The 15,473-nt window shown below is 42.0% G+C and overlaps 1 protein-coding gene and 1 long non-coding RNA gene across 2 annotated transcripts in view; both read left to right on the forward strand.

Annotated features, from left to right (window-relative positions):
- The first annotated feature begins 4,075 nt into the window (after positions 1 to 4,075).
- LOC122128658 lies at positions 4,076 to 6,001 on the forward strand. Its single transcript, XR_006151549.1, has 2 exons — positions 4,076 to 4,387; positions 4,854 to 6,001. It is a non-coding gene; the product is annotated as an uncharacterized LOC122128658 (long non-coding RNA).
- Positions 6,002 to 11,692: 5,691 nt separating this feature from the next.
- Positions 11,693 to 15,473, forward strand: part of mtus1b (microtubule associated tumor suppressor 1b) — a 47,772-nt gene continuing 43,991 nt past the window's right edge. Inside the window, 1 exon segment of the mRNA XM_031560343.2 lies at positions 11,693 to 12,390. The gene's annotated coding sequence lies outside the window, so the exon portion shown is untranslated.

A 15,473-nucleotide genomic window follows, 5' to 3' on the forward strand; every position in this document is an offset into this window, starting at 1 on the left:
ACAAATTATCAACTAAAATCAGGGGGATCCAAATGCTAAGGAATACAAGTAGGTTTTGAGCCGGGACTTGAAGGAGTCAATAGAAGGCAGTCTAGGGGCTGCAACAGCAAAAGCGTGGTCACCCCTGGATTTAAGTTTAGATTGGGGGGACTGCCAGGAGCCCTAAGTTAGACGACCTGAGGGGCCTGGTGGTAGAATAAGAGGTTAAGAGGTCTGTGATATAAGACAGAGCCTGCCCACTAAGGGCTTTAAAAGCAAACAGGAGCACCTTAAAATCAACCAACTTCTTTATAGGCAACTGTTTAACACTCAGATGACATGCCCTTACTAATCAGAATAGTTAAACTAACGAACGACAAATTGTCCACTAAATAATTTGCTATTTTAGGCCTACACATTTCTACACAAATACATCCTGTTCTCAGGTATGAAACACACAGGGCAGCAATTCTTTATATTTGCCATTCATCGCTAAAATTAGTATAATCATATTTTAATAATCCTGTTCTGTGATCCTCTTTTCCATGGCACAAGCTTGGAGTAGATAAACCTGCTTATAGCCTGCCACCTGACCAGGCTTCAGTTCAACGGCAGAAAGATTTTTTACTAGTGGTAATTATACTGGCATATAACTCAAGAAGTCTGAGACACTTGAGTATCTTTGCATTATGGCAGTTGACGTGGATAGAATAGTTTAGTTTAGTGATTTCATGTGAAGTAGGACAGTTTGTCATTATAAACACCATCAACAGACTCTTTCATTGATTAACTTGTTGGTGAGTGAACTTTGAGGTTGAGTGGGACACTTGTAGACAAAGTTGGACATTGTTGGACATGATAAAACTAAACTAGTCACCCTCTTGAATATTTATTGTTAAAATCTTTTAAAAATTATGTTAAAAATGTTCATATATAATTAATATAGATGTATTTCCAAATCATTCAATTTCAATTGGCCTGTTGCATAAATCCCATCCATAAACATTAATGGTTCATAAATTGTATATGTTATGTTATGTTAGGCCTTTGTATTCCTTTCGGAACATAGGCCATTGAGGAATTGTTTCCACCCTCGTCTGTCCTGAGCCATCCTCTCCAGCTGTTTCCACGTCAGACCCTTCTTCTTGAATTCCTGCTCTGTGCTTCTTCTCCAGGTGTTTTTGGGTCGTCCTCTTCCCCGTTTGCCTTGTGGGTTCCATGTCAGTGCCTGTTTTGTTATTGCTGTCGTGTTTCTTCGTAGTGTGTGTCCAATCCAGCTCCATTTTCTCCCTGACAGCTGTATATCTACTGTTTCTTGTTTAGTGCGTTCCCACAGGTTGATGTTGCTAATTGTGTTTGGCCAGAAGATTCCAAGGATGCGTCTTAGACAGTGGTTTATGAAGGTTTGTAGTTTGTTTGTGATATTAGTGGTGGTTCTCCAGGTTTCGGAGCCATAGAGCAGCACGGTTTTAACGTTGGAGTTGAAGATTTGCAGCTTCGTCTTGAGGGAGATTTTTTTTACTTTTCCAAATTTTGTTTAAGATGTTAAATGTTGTTCTTGCTTTCCCAATTCTTGTCTTCACGTCCTCCTCTGTCCCACCATCAACTGCTATCACACTTTCCAGGTAGGTGAATTTGTCAACATCTTCCAGCGTCTGGTCCCCGATGGTTATTGGGTCCATGTTCTTGGTGTTTATCCGCATTACTTTGGTTTTTGGTCCATTTATTTTGAGTCCAAGTCCAGCTGCTGTTTTTTCTAGCAGTTTGGATTTGTCCTGCATCTGTTGGTGGCTATGGGAGAGTAGTGCGCTGTCACCCGCAAAGTCGAGGTCCTCCAGATGTTCTGTTAGACTCCACTGGATGCCAGTCTTTTTTATTGTGGGTTGATTGTACCATGATCCAGTCAATGCACAGAAGGAAGAGGAAAGGGGAAAGGAGGCAGCCCTGTTTCACGCCAGTGAGCACTTTGAATTGAAAAGGTAAATTGTATAGTTGCCATATAATTTCTGCTGCATCAGAAAACCAAGGATGGCACTTCACAGGACGGCCTCTCACTATTCCCTTCCCATGTCTCTGCATTGCCGTCCAGGGGACATCCTTGTTATCCTTGGCCTCTTCACTCCACCAGCTCCTGACGGTGCATTCATCATTTCATCCCTCAATTTTCCCTTTGTACTGTCTTGATGGTGCAATCATTCATTAGTTTGCATATCAATCAACCAATCAATCAATCAATTTATTTGATCAAGAGGGACAGAGTACTACATTCATGAACATTAAAATGTAAATGCACCCAATTATAGCCAAAAGGCTAGTTTCCATTGGCAGTTCCCCTGCCAGAGTGAAAAAAAGGCTGTACAACCTAAAAAAAAGGCATTAACATATACATCAAACATAACATTGACAATATATTAAAAACATTATAAAATAAAATCCCAATATACAAGTTCCACTTAGTCCTTTACCATGGGTAGAAGGGAAAGAACAAAGTGGTTTTAAACAAAAATAATTCTACTGCTTACCCACTAATGATTTTTTATCAACCATGTTTTGAGATTTCTTTTAAAGCAGTTGAATGAGGTTGATTCTCTAATGTTCTGTGGGAGATGGTTCTATTCCTGGGCCGACCTAACTGAGAACCTTACCCAACACTGACAGTAGATGGCAGCAAACTTTCAAAAATTATTTGTTTTCTTTTTTTACTAAGATTTTTAAAGTGTACCCTCAGATTCAGGTTTCACTGAATTTAGAAGTCGTGTAGCCCTAATGAACCTACAAACTACTACCTTTCATTTTAACATTGATGCAACATACATCTTTTGTCTTTTTATTTACTTCACTAATTCAAGCACACGTGCCTTACGTTTTCTTTAAATTTCATCTAAATGCAGTGAGTGCCTTCATGACTGTTGTAAAGTGTCGGGACAGTTATGACAGTGGCCGAAGCCAGTTATAACATGCCAGTTTGAACGGGTAAAATTGGCAACCATCAGGCATTATTCATACATAACATTTCTTTTAAAAATGCCTTATGCCTACAAACCAAGGGTGTCGCATTTTCGGAGAAGCGGCTAGCCTAGTTAACTTACAAGCAATATGCTTGCAGGTTGCAATCGATTGTAATGCGCGTTGTCCCCAGCTGAGGTCTCCTTATATTTTATAAGATCATTGGAATATAACACATTGTATGCAGCTAACAATTATACTAGCATCTAGTTCGGAGATAACTAATCACAACCACTTATTTGCTCCTGTCAAAACGCATCAGTTGTGCAGTCAACATTTTGCGCAAAACTAAATTACATATTTGCCACACAAAACGACTTCTGCTAACTTTTGACAGATTGAGACACAAACTGACAATTTAAACGTAGCATGCTGATGCCATCAAACATGTTGTTTGTGAGTTTAATCACATAACACGAGTTGAGAAATTAAGCAAATCAACCTGCAACTGCACCTGGTCTCCCCTAGTCCTTCCATCAAGTGTCCTACAACACCAAGATATTACTAAACTAAATGAGCCTGGTGCTTGTGGCAGCTTATATTCAATTTCTCCTGTGAGGTTTACTGAAACATTTTCAAATAGCTAGCCCATGCTGAATGTAAATATGGGTTTAGTGTACTTATTCATAGCATTTGTCCACTGATTATTTCTCCTGGGATAATATTGCAGGAATCACAGAAATCGTGAGCTACAGAAATATTACAACAGGCTATGTTAAGACTGGTGGTCCACTGGAATTATGTAATTAAATAAAAATGACTTCTACACTCCATTATTAACCTTGGCGGTGTGATGCGATGGTCTCTTGGAATATTACTCTCATCCCTCATTACTGCACCCTTGTGCTCATAAAATAGGCTACACCTTGAGGTGCCCACTTTTAAGTTGGTCAGAAGAGCTAAAGAATAAAAACAGGACTGAATGTCATCACAAAATCATCTACAATCATCTACAGTCATCTACATCACAAAATATACCTAATCGGTTTAAATTTATTGACTTGTAAGAATGGCGGGATTCTAAGGGCTTAAAAAAAATCACTGTGTTGAATAATAATCTCGCACATTTCATGTCTAATTATTCTTAGCCTTTTATGACATTAAACATTTGAGTACTTCAAGATTAATTTTTAGGGTGCAGGTATAGCTTACATTAATTAATGAATCAAATGATAGTGTGACCAAGCGTCGAATAGTGCCATCTACAGATAATCAGCATATACCTTAAAGCTCGTGGATACGCAGGCATCGGGACTGCGGAGGCTAGTGACTACGTGCTTGTGCAGACAAGTACGTCACACTTAACACAGGTGTAGCGGATTTCAACATGACAGTCTCCAACCTGACTGCACTGGCAGACTGACGTGGCTTCTGAGTTGAGTGGAACACAGAAACGTAACCAGTAAGTCATCTAATCAGAATTAGTATTGAGGAAAATGTGTTTGTTCAAAACGTGACAGTCTTTCTTGACTTTACAGAAAGTGAGCATGTGTTACTGTGACCCGATTTCAGCAGAGGTATCTTAAAATTGCATTAGCTGTTTCGTGCCGAGAGCGCTAATGTTTTGTGTCGAGACGGCAGCCTGAAATTTCAGACCGCTGCTCCTAATACCAAAGTGACCAATGCCAAGAACTGAAAGCTACTAGCTATAACCATTGATGGGATTCCTCCTTTAGCTTCATTGTTGAGGTAATATACCACAATTGTATTGACCCCATGCTTATTGGTTAAGATCCACAAATCTTCGAATGCCTGCTACCGACTATTAACTTATGTGATCACTGATCATTTTGAATGACAAGATCAGACAGCCTCTAAATGCAATTGATGTCGTGCTGCTAAAGTTCTCCAAACATCCCCCCACTTAGAAACTATCTGCAACCACTGAAATATTCAAGGGAGGCGATTCTCTAGGTAGCTGGCGAAAGATCAAGGTCAGTATGAGCACAAGGACTGATTTAAATATTATCATAGACACCTACGTAGTCTGTATGTGTTGGCAACACATGGATTGTCAGAAGGCCAACAAAAAATATAAGACTTTTCAGTGAGTCTTAATATGTCCCCACACCGTAGGTCTCTATTTTCATGAAGTGGTGACCAGTGAAGTGGTGTTTTAACAGTAATAATTCTGAAGGAGAGATACTAAAAGATACCTGAAACCCCAATGCTCATATTTCCCTAGGCTTTCTGTGTCCCTTGTTCCTCTGCTTTGAGTGTATCATTATGTTTGGCCCTGACAATGTATAAACTGAATAATGTTTTAAACGCTCTTTCAGTGGGTATGCTTTACAGTATGTAGCATACACATCAACTCTAAACAAATGTTTAATTCTTACAAAACCATCTTCCTTTATCAAGACATTTAGCTTTCTGGTTGTTATGCTTTGCGATTGCGTTATACGGAGGGGTAATCCTTCCCAGGGATATGTGATGTAATGGCTTTGTTTAAACCAATAGAGTGCCACTTCTGCCGTGCAGCAGTGTCTGCATCTGGCCAAACTGAGGAGTGAGAATATTCTGTTTTAATTACAATCCGGCTTAAGATGCAGCGCTGTTGTCCTGGCATGTCATCCCACATCAGGACTGTTAAGTCCCGTTTACACAATGTCCAGAGGCTCCTTCATTGCCTTGTGACATGAATTAGATGTGTGTGGAGTTTTATTTTTGTTTTCTTCTGCACTGTGTCCATAGTCCTATTTGGCTGTGTCACTGATTTATTTTTGTGGTAATTTGGTGATTGTGTTCATGTCCTGTTAGATCTGCCTTAAGGAACATGTGTAAGGGTATTTTGTGTCCTTGACTACCACTGTGGTGATGGCTCCCACTGGCACGGGAAGGTTGAGAGGGGAGAGGAAGTGTGTGTGTGTGTGTGTGTGTGTGTGAGTGTGAGAGAGTGAATGAGAGCTGGAGAGTTCAGTATGATATCAAAAGAGCTGTTGAACCAAGTGTTATTGACCCACGTAAGATGGCTAGTTACTAAAAAATTATTAAAAAAAACAAAGCAATAAAAAAAGGGAGATGAACAGTGACAGATTAACAGAACACAGCATAGTCAATAATCATTTTAAGAAGTGACTTTTGACCTGTAGACGATTTCCAAAGAAAACCACACCTTTTTCAAATACTAAAGTTGCTGCATGGACTTGCCCCAGCTATTATTCTGTCACTGACAGTTCAAATCAAATGAACCACAATGGTTAAAGATTTTGTTGTCTGAAATCTTAACGGGTAAACAGTTACACCCTTAGATGTTCTTAAATGTCAGTCGTTGAATGGGCGTGATCTCCTGAATGTATCTTGAGAGGACGACTGAACTTACCTAACCTAAGATCAGAGTCCAGTTGTATATGACTGACTGTAAAACAATGAAACTCAAAGGTGGTAAACTGTACTTTCTAAGTCAGCACAGAAGTGCAAGTTTGAATAGATATGTTCGTTGCTAGGCTTTCATTAGCTTAGAGGGCTTACTTAAAAATTCACACTATCCAGTTGTTAAGCTGTTAATGCAGTTCATCTTTGAAGTTATTTTGCATGGGGTCAATACTCATTAAGAAGTTAAGGGTGGTCTTAGTGCTGTAATCCTACCCATTTAGTTTTACTACATGTTTACTCCTCTCAGACTCTCCCTGTCCCCCTGATCTATTTTTGAAGGCCAGGCCTCCTCGATCAGCCTGTGCCAGGTGTAGAGGGCGCTCGGGGTGTCATTGGGTGTCCTATGTGGCTGAGACACTAGATAGGATTGACCTAATCTTAATGATGGGTCACGACCCAAGACTGTTTTCCATGCTTTAAGGCCCATGGGAGTAATCTTGAAAACACTTAAGGCTCTTGATATTTTTTCTTTCCCTCTCCTTTGTGCTGCCTCAAGTCAAGGGGTTCACTCCCGGCATGAGACTGATGGTGCGACCTGAAACTGGATACCCCATGCTGATCCCTCGAGTGTGCCGGGAGCCTTGATAAACAGCCTCCTTGACTGGCCAGACTGTTATCGACCTGTCAGATACACATGGGTCTCTGCTCTGGACTCTGTCACATTAACCCCATACAGCAAGGACAGGCTCTGTTTGCAGAGAGACAAGAGGGGACCATGTGTGCTTGAAAGATGTTTGTGTAGTCTGGTGGAGGGCTGGGATTGAAAGCATGGGGCATGAGCATAAGTGCCAATCTGTTCAGAGAGGAAAATGACTATCATTTACTTTGCATCCCCCGCCACCCTCATTATCTTAAATGTTATCTTAAATGTTTTGTCACGACAACCTGGTTACAAGGAATAATGGTAGGTGCATACAGTGCCGTTGAAGGTTGCTTTGTTTAAATATTATTGTAGGAGTCTAAACAAAGAACATGTATGGAACGGCCGGTTGCTGGGGACTCACAATTATGGGTCCCCAAGAGGTCCCTGAGGCCCCAAGGTGGCTCTTGAATTCACTGAGGTGTCATGGGAAATGTGTGTCAGTGGTAAAACTTCATGGGTGGTATGTGTGTGTGTGTGCTTGCGAGTGTGTGTAAGTGAATTGGGATTTTAACACAGAATTTTATACAGAACATTTTAAGAAGGTACAAGTACAGGGTGGTGCCTTTCAGTATACAGTACAAACATGGCAGCAGAAGTCCGCTATCTCAATTAAGCATATTGACGAAATATACTTGACCCTATAAAGGCATATGCAAGAAGCTGGAGCTATTTATATCATTAGCAGAGCATCCTTTTCGAATGAAACACACCACCCTGAGCGTATTGTGCATATCTCTGAGTGCCACTGTCAAGATACGTTTTTTTGGGGGCCTACTATAAAAAAAAAACCCTGTTATCAGAGGAAACTTCTCACAGCTCTGGCAGAACTAGCTCCTTGTCACAGACACTTGAATTCCCAGTCTAAACATGTGCACTCTGACAAGCTTCTTATCTGAGAGACTGTTCACACCTGGCATTAAACGTCACCCCAGCCTTACTCCACCCACTGCATCGTTTTGGAATAATAATATGGAAAAATATCTATTTTGTTAAACTCTGCCATGCATATTACCATAATAAATAAATCTGAAGATCAACTAAAAGACTAGGGGGAAAGCACATTGAGCACTTAATACGGATATTACCCTGGGCCCAATGTAGTCCGTTTAGAATCAACATTAATATCTTCTATTTAAAAACCGATTTCTACACAAGCGCGTGGATTTTTGACAAACATGGGTGAGTTATCTGCGAGCAAGTGATCGAAATAGAAGAGCTTTATGGCTTTGTTTTGATAGGATGATTAATTTACACAGGTTTGTTACTAAACCACGCACTTGGAATACCCTCCAGAGTCCAGATCGTTAGATGGGCTATATATGTTTCTGTTTACTAAATAACCGGCTTCATTGACATTATGTACAAAACTAGAAATCTATATTTTTCTGAAAACTAGCCATTTTAACCACACTTTTGGGTTAACGAGGGGCAAGGAGTAGCTGCAGCAATAGTCTATTGTTAAAATTGTTTAAAATAGTTTTTGCATTCCTGCATACACATACGGTATGCACTCTTAATATATCTCTACAGGTTTTTTTTTAATTGTCAGACGTCATGGACAAAGCCAGCTTTGAGTACATACTTTGAGTCAGCTATACCAATCCACACAGGCCTAGTCACTGTATGTTCCATTCCACTCCTGATATATGTTACGAACTGACTTACTGTTGTACATGTAATCTTTATGTGCATATTGCCTACTGGGTCATTCATGTAGTCACACATACCTTCATTCTCATGCTCTTATTGTAGAATCTCACCGATTTTTTTTTTTAAGTGAATAGGATGAAAGTTGCAATCTGTTCTAGGGGAAAGGTTTCCTCTCTCTTTTCTTGGCTCGTAAATCTTTGCAACATGATTGGTCTGGAGCGTTCCCCAAAACATTTTCCATACTCACCCCAAAATGTAGGATAATTTTCCACGGGTTGTACTGTAATTCTGGATAATTACACCTAATCCTCTTGTGGGTCTGGTGTTGATCTTGTGATTTTTACATCATGCAGAATGGCTTTGAATCCTGCTGTATGTTGAAGTCTTTAACTTAAATCCATATACAGTCTTATTTGATTCATGAAAACTCCTGCTATTTTGTTGACTGTTATTGGTTAATTGTGGCAGGAGTGCTGATGTGTTGAACAATGCGTGTGATTGTTCTTTCTCCCTGGAAACATTCAAAGCCTGGTTGCTTTCTTGTCTATTTTGGTGTCGACTTGTGTGAGTTAAAGCTACTATCCTAGTTCCCCCCTCGTCTTTTGCAGATATTTTCTCCTCTTTCAGTTTTGAAACAAATCCTCTCATTCCTCTCTCTTCTAAACAGACAATGGACCCCCCTTAACCATTTACTTGATTGCAACCATACTACATCAGTGAGATTAGTTCCTACAGACAGAAATCATCCACACCCCCCCGTCCCCCTAACCATCTCTGCTGTGCTGGTCTGTCCCACACCCCCTCTGGGCTGGGAGAATTCCAGTCCTCACTCAGCTCACTGATGTGGAAAAGTTTTCTCCTGGTCAGCCGTAATCTCTCTCGTGAGTGGAGTGATTGTGTGGCCAGTTCTCAGCACCGAACAAGTTGTTTTGATTTCCTTCGTTTGTGATTTTAAGGATATTTTCCATGAACGGGGAAAATTGAGAAGTAATTCCTATCTTTTGTTCTAGTGAGCTCTTGGAATATGGGTCTGTGTGTGTAAAAGTGGTTATATGTTTGGCTGTGTGTGTGAGAGAGAGAGAGAGGGAGAGAAATGTTGGGTGGCAGGTTATCTTGGCTGTTACTGCAGTGGTGGGCTTGTATAAGTGTTCCATGCTCCTGCTGTGGATGTGAAGTGTCTCTGTCTCTCCCTCTCTCCCTCCCTCTCTCCCTCCCTCTCTCCCTCTCTCTCGCTCACTCTCTCCCTCCCTCTCTCCCTCTCTCTCGCTCACTCTTTCCCTCCCCTGTCCTCCCTCTGGAGCACATCTGCATGTGGGTAGACACATGAAGAGCTCACTGGGCCTCTTTTTATTTACATTGGTTGCTTCCAGGAAGGGTGTGTGTGTTTTAAATATGTCCTTTACTGTGTAGGTGTGTGTGTACGTTAGAGGTTGCATGCATGTATGTGAGTGTGTGCCTGGCCGTGCCTGTACTACGGCAGTGATTCGGGCGACTCAGCTCATTTGTATCTCCATCCTGTCCAGCACTGCAGCATTCCCCCATATGTCTCAGCATTAAGGCAGCACTGCCACCAGAGGAAGCTGAAGCCAAGACCCTGTCCTGCTTGTAATCGCAGATGTGCCTCATCAGTCTGGCAGTGAAGACACAGTGTAAAACTTAGTAAGGTTGAAGGAATAAACAGGAAAATGTGTCAATTATGTTTTGCATTGGTGATGAAATATTGGTGTTTGTACAATGAGAAAATAACAATGTCAGTACTCTCTGCTGTGGTTTTCCCAAGTCCTGGAAGCACAACAAGGAAGAAGTTCATTAAACTCCATAATAAATAAACTCTTTATGCACTGCTCTGTACTGTAATCAGTAGAATAGTTCTTCTGAATTTGTACATTTCAATGCCCTGCCGTTTTTCAGAGAATCAACGAAAGTAGCTTCCAGGACATTGCAGAAACACTTAAGTCAGGGAGGGCTAATGATTTATTGTGTGTACTGCTGGTAGCGGGTAGAGAGGAGTGCTGTGGTAGGATGGATTGTCTCCTGTGTATGGTCTGTGTTTTCCTCTGGAGCTGCAGTATAACCAATTATGTCCTGGAATGAGAACAGTGGAATCTCTTCCTGTCAGTGTAAATGTCATTGATGCTCCCATTCGCTCAGTGTTGCCCCTCCTAAAGCAATCCATACTGGGTGACCGTGTGTGTGTGTGTGTGTGCGTGTGTGTGTGTGAGAGAGAGAGAGGGGGGGTGTGTGTGTGTGTGTGTGTGTGTGTGTGTGTGTGTGTGTGTGAGAGAGAGAGGGTGTGTGTGTGTGTGTGTGTGTGTGTGTGTGTGTGTGTGTGTGTGAGAGAGAGAGGGGGGGTGTGTGTGTGTGTGTGTGTGTGTGTGAGAGAGAGAGGGTGTGTGTGTGTGTGTGGAATGGGAATGGGAATGGGGATAGGGGAATTCTTTCTTCATATTTTCTAAGATGGGATGTTCCTACATGATTTCTAAATAATGACGTACTGTTTAACTTACCATGTTGATCTTATCTAGGCACATAATGTTTTCATCCTCTTACTCTGTGCGTCATGAACAACCCATTGATGCTGCTGCTACATCAGTGACGGAGAGTTACGTGTTCCCATGTCTGAGTCTTACAGTAATTTGAACTGTGGATAGGATATCACCCATTTTTGTACAGCTCATTAGGGAACTGTTAAATGGCAGAGACTATGTAGCATTTTAGGACAGCTTTGAATGGGCTTCTGAATGGCTTTCCCGCTTTTGTAGGCAGCTCAAGTCCAAAGCTAACCCTCAAGTGCCTGGTGAGGGCTCACTAATCTGCTTGTGTGAAAGGAAAGTCCTGTTGCAGGTTTAAGTGAGGCATCTGAGAAATACCTGATTAGCTGTAATCACACAGCAGGCTCAGTTTGTTTTCCCCTCCCTCTGTGTCTCCCTGCAGGGAAGGCTTCTCTGTCTGTCCTTCGCCCAAAAAGCAGCCTGGTTCACCATTGACTCAGCCAAAAATTCAGGGAGAGATCTAGCTGCTTAGCAACAGCGAATTCCAGCTTGGCCTGATGGACAGGGGGGCCCCTCCCTCACAGGGAAGTTCTTTCAGATTTTGGCGAGGGGAGGTTAACCCTCACTTTCTCTGGATACCCATCCACTGTTTGCCTCTGTGTTGAAAGCCATAGAGATCTTGGTACTGTATCTTAGAGACCCTCCCACTTCAGACCTTGAACTGTGTGTGTATGAGAGAGCAAGTGAGTGTAGAGCCTACCTGGCAGAGGTGTGCTGTAAGGATGTATGTGTGTCGAATCGCAGCAGTGCGCATGAGGTGTGTGTGCGTGCGCACGTTCACGCTGCAGAGGGTAGAGCTGTTGTCGCTGCTACTGCCACTGCTCTTGGCACGACTGGCTCCTGGTGAGGGGGCAAACACATTCCTTGGCATCAGCGTAAAGTCTCTCCCACTTAGACATATACATACACACACACATACACACAAACTAGCTGAACAGCTTTGGTTGTTACCACTGCTGCATGGTTTGGCTGCAACTGAAGTCTGGAGGGGGGGCTAATGTTTAGTGCTGGTCAGTCTGGGATTGCTCTGTCGTTCAGAGCTGTGAATAGCATTGGAGGGATAACAGGCATCTGAACATCTGAACTTGGATAGTACCTATGTGACTAGTATGTGAGCTGTGTTCTCGAGGGAGCCTACAGCTGTTCAGTGTTTCTGTTCGCTGATCTAAAGGAGCTCTGTTTCAGGTAAGCAAGCCAACTCCTGCAGAGTGTGGCACAACAGTTTGTTTGTTTTCGGCTTCACGTAACTGGAATTTAAAATTACACATATGTTTAATACCTGTGCATGTATAATACGTATTTAATATGACAACGAGGTTGATATGTAAAAGCGAATATAATTATTTATCAATCCATTTTTTCTTTGCAGGTTACAATCTTATTTGCGGTCACAACTTTCCAGTGATAAAATCAAATTGGTATGCGCTCGCGCTCGTTCGGATCAATTAATCTACTGATATATTAACTGTTATGTGTTAACTGTAGGCTATGTGTGATTTTTTTATGTAATGTCTTTGAGTGACTCAACACCTGCGCTCTATTATTTTGCATATTATCTGACCGTTCAAGCTCAATGCTGTAGCCATTGTCGTAGTAACATAGCATACTTCACCTCACTGGCGAGGCAATTTACAGTGAGTTGCGTTACTTCGGTGCAGTCCATATTATATCTTCACAAGTCATGTAGCATGTACTGAGCCTGGCACGGCTCCAGACCCTGTTTGACGTTGGCAGGGAAAGATATTGATTGGCCCGCTTATTTACGCGCGTCACTGCGACGGCAGTCTGGTCCAAACACGGTGTGAAGAAACGGTGTTGGTTCAGCAGTCACGTGACTGTGACTCTTAAAATTTCATCGTCGTCCTTCCACGACCTCATGAAGCTAGAGGAATCCGCTTCTGTAAGATATTTGTTTTCACAACCACGGGTTTGTGGTGACTTCAGCTAATGTTCTATTCAGCCAGATAGTTTTATTACACACTAAACCACACTGACCATCATAAGCTCAGCCAAGACAATTTCCCAGAGATACGAGTTATGGATATATTTGGTGTTACCGAACTGCGTAGGGAAGTTCTTGTGACACATCCCACATGTATTTCGCTGTTGTGGATAGATAAACGAATAGGCCTAGACAACTAATGATTGACATTCATACAGGCATTACTTATTAACCTGCCAGTTTAGTAAACTTTAGCTTCTGGTGGTCAGCGGACAGGCCTGTGGGGGTCGCAAAAAGTGCGGTTACACTGGAGTTTAATGTGCGGAATCTGATCAATCTTTTGTGTAGCCTTCAGGGAGTAGTCCAGGTTGTTCAAAGTTTTATAAGATGTCGATTAAGATACAAGGTGAACAGTATTTCGGAACACAGATCTGATGAGGGTGTGGTACACCACTGTTGCCTTGACGTGGAATGTATAGTCCATATTGTTTTACAACCACATAATAATTTAGTTATAGTTAAAGGAACAGGTAGTTGGAATGAGAAGAACGTGAGGGCAACATGTTTAAGATGCCATTAGCATTTGCTCTCATGAATCCAAAGTATCCACCTGTGTGTTTCAGTTCCAAATTTCAGTTAGACTTGTGGTTGGTATAGAATGAGCTCGATGTTTGGTTATAAGCATTTTCAGGGCAACTGCAGGAGTATGTATGTATGTGTGTGAGTGAGTGAGAGGGAAATCTCTGGTCATTGGAGATTTAAGAAGATATTTAATTAAAGCAGGATTAGTTCCAGGCAATAACCAGTCGATTAATGAGATGTATGACCCTTTGATGCGATTGTCGCTATTTTTCAGTAGCCTACCGTTTATATCAATGATGTATTAAAGACCTGTGGGTTTCTGAAGGGGACTACATTTGTCAATCTAAAAGCAGAAACAAGTGCTGTAAAACATATCCATGCAACTGTGTCGGGTAACATTAGTCTGGTCATTAGTCTGATGATGCACGTTTAACTACTTGCTCTTTTCACTGCTGAATTCAGGGGATGTAAACATTTTAAGACCCTAAGTCAAAGTCAGTATCCATCCTTTCGTGTGTGTAAACTGCAATGGTGACCTGTTTGTGGAGAGAGGGATGACCTTTAGAGGAAGGTGGTCAGCTTTCCTTGATAACCCTGTAAGGCGCTAAAGCAGATAAGCTGGAGATGTTGGCAGCAGGGTGGGGAGGTCCCCTCCAGGGCTGCGTGATGGCTACCATCTCCGGCTTTAGAGCACGACAGCAATGCCTGTGTGTGTGTGTGTGTGTGTGTGTGTGTGTGTGTGTGTGTGTGTGTGTGTGTGTTGGTATGTGCTCAGCGTGTTTCTCTGCTTAAAGTGACAAATATGTAGTTTATGTAGTCAGAAATGCCTTTAGGCAGTAAGGATGAAAATACAAAGTCTACTGTGCATTCTCTACATATCGATTTCCGGTTTCAAGTCATTCTGTTGAATTAAATTGTGTTTCTTCTGCTCTGAAAATGTAAACAGTTGCTGAAAAACACATACTGGAATAGAATCATGATGGATAACATGTGTTCTTGCAGCCATACATCGTTATGGGAGGTCCAGAATTTGTTTTAATATTTTGGCAACAAAAACTATTATTGCAAGGAAGAAATACAGCGGTTCTGCCTCAGTACTCTCCAAGTTTACCTCAGAGAAGAGGTAAGCAAAGACCAGCTTTTTCAGTCTCGATCTCTCACTTGCACTTTCTAATGACTCCATCCCAAAACAGGTGGGTGTTCAGGCCACTTTCTTATTTTGGCGCTATATAAATACAATTTAACTGAAAACACAGAAGTCTGTTTCTCTCCCTCCATTTGCTGCCCCATTTCCAACTCTGAAGTTGGGCTTCACTTTCTGTTGCCACCGGCGGCCATTGTTGTTCTGAATTCCCCCTCACCCACCTTCCTCCCCTGACCCTTTAACAAATCTGAAGTCTCGCTCGTGCCCTAGTCCCAATCCCTAAATTCTGGCAGGGCCAGACTGCTAATCCCAAGCAGTGTACCAGCCCTGCAGCTCTGCCCTGCCTGGCCGTGCTCCAACACAGAGAGAGCGAGAGACAGAGATAGAGATGAAGACATATGATGAAGGGCCTGAAGAGAGATGAAGTCAGATAATAACCTGAAGACGGGAGAGATGACTGAGCCTCAACACAACTGCTGCATTAAAGTAGACTTTCTCCTCTCTCCTTTGTCACGAGAGTAGTATGTGCTGAAGTGAGGACTGAAGAAATGCACTGTTTGTCCTGCAGGATGTGAGCAGTGGGACACAGGGATTGCTGTT

This window comes from Clupea harengus, chromosome 22, assembly GCF_900700415.2.
Source record: "Clupea harengus chromosome 22, Ch_v2.0.2, whole genome shotgun sequence".
Taxonomy (NCBI): Eukaryota; Metazoa; Chordata; class Actinopteri; order Clupeiformes; family Clupeidae; genus Clupea; species Clupea harengus.